Source organism: Typopeltis vanoorti, chromosome 21 (genome assembly GCF_054136105.1).
Source record: "Typopeltis vanoorti isolate ZY-2024b chromosome 21, IOZ_Tvanoo_1.0, whole genome shotgun sequence".
NCBI lineage: Eukaryota > Metazoa > Arthropoda > Arachnida > Uropygi > Thelyphonidae > Typopeltis > Typopeltis vanoorti.
In genome coordinates this window covers 41841414-41842724 of record NC_143569.1, presented here as the reverse complement: position 1 = coordinate 41842724, position 1311 = coordinate 41841414, and the positions used below count along the sequence as shown (strand labels likewise).

The following is a 1311-nucleotide window of genomic DNA, read 5'->3' as shown; positions in this document are numbered from 1 at the left end:
ACACTATTTTATTATTTGAATTAAAATAATCATTTGCAGATAAACTTTTAAGAATTTAAGGTAGTAACTATTTTTAAGTACCTAAAAAGTGTTTCTGAAAACCCCAAATAGACATGTAATGTATATTCAACACTTTTAAGACTATGTTATCCAATGATTGAATTTTTATAACTGTACAATAATTTTCATGAATAAAGAATAATTATACTAATTAATAATACACCCAAGAAGTCAGCCCGGATGGCTCAGTCGGTAGAGCATTAGGCTTTTAACCTAAGGGTCCAGGGTTCAAGTCCCTGTTCGGGCGTAAGTTTTTTTTTCTCCTCTCTTTTTGACTATTATTATAATTCACGATACGTGCATGATCCTTAATCATTAAAACCTCTGTTTTTTTCTTTCTTTTGTTTTCTTTTTTAGTACAAATATATAAAGAAAAAACTATCAAATGGTATGAAATATCTGAAACTTAATATTTAGAATTTAGAAGGTTGAAGAAAGGAAAGTGTTTTGTTCCAAACAGCTCTGCCAAAAGATCTGTGGATATAGCTACTCCATACTTATAGTTTACCAGCAATCCAGAGTCCAATCACAGCGAGCTTTGCACCACGCGAGTGTAACCTAATCATATTTGATTCGAGAAAATGGGATTTTTTTGCATAAATTTTGCAACGTTGCATATTATATATATGCATTATCAGAAATTAATGATCACATGTGATTTTTCATTTGTTCTCAATATTTTAAACCATAAAAGCATTATTTCGTTCATGATAATCTTTTCCGAGAATGCGTCTACAAATACCCCCCCCCTTCAAATATTAAAGTTTTCTTCAAATAGCTTAAGATAGTATTATATAGCACATACTGATCTCCCCCTGACGGATGATACAGGAAACAGGACTTGAAACTTTCATGGGCCCTGTTAGAGGCGAATGAAGCTAAGTGAAAACTATTGTAGGAGCAAGAGCTATCTATAATCATGTCACTGGCGAACAGAAGAGCGAGGAACAACCCAACTCAAGACTATATATCACACCGCTATAACCTCAGGCACAGATTCCACTGTCCTGCTCGTTTTCTTCTATTCTAGAATCTCATTAGGCTTAGCTGTTCACTTTTACGTACGTATACTACACACTCCCACTGCTTTACGCGCGGCAGGTGCGGTTGAAACCCGAAGGAGACTACGAGGGCATGCTTCAGTGTTCTTTTTTTTTTTTTTTTTGGTGAGCATGCGCAAAGTTGTATACGATTCGCATAGGTGGGGGTTTAGAAAAGTAGAAAAATTTGTCAAAAAAAACGTAAAAAAAA

The 1311-nt window shown here is 34.4% G+C and overlaps 1 non-coding gene across 1 annotated transcript; it reads left to right on the top strand.

The window, feature by feature from the left end:
• The first annotated feature begins 234 nt into the window (after positions 1 to 234).
• TRNAK-UUU (transfer RNA lysine (anticodon UUU)) lies at positions 235 to 307 on the top strand. The gene has a single exon. It is a non-coding gene; the product is annotated as a tRNA-Lys (tRNA).
• Positions 308 to 1311: the final 1004 nt, after the last annotated feature.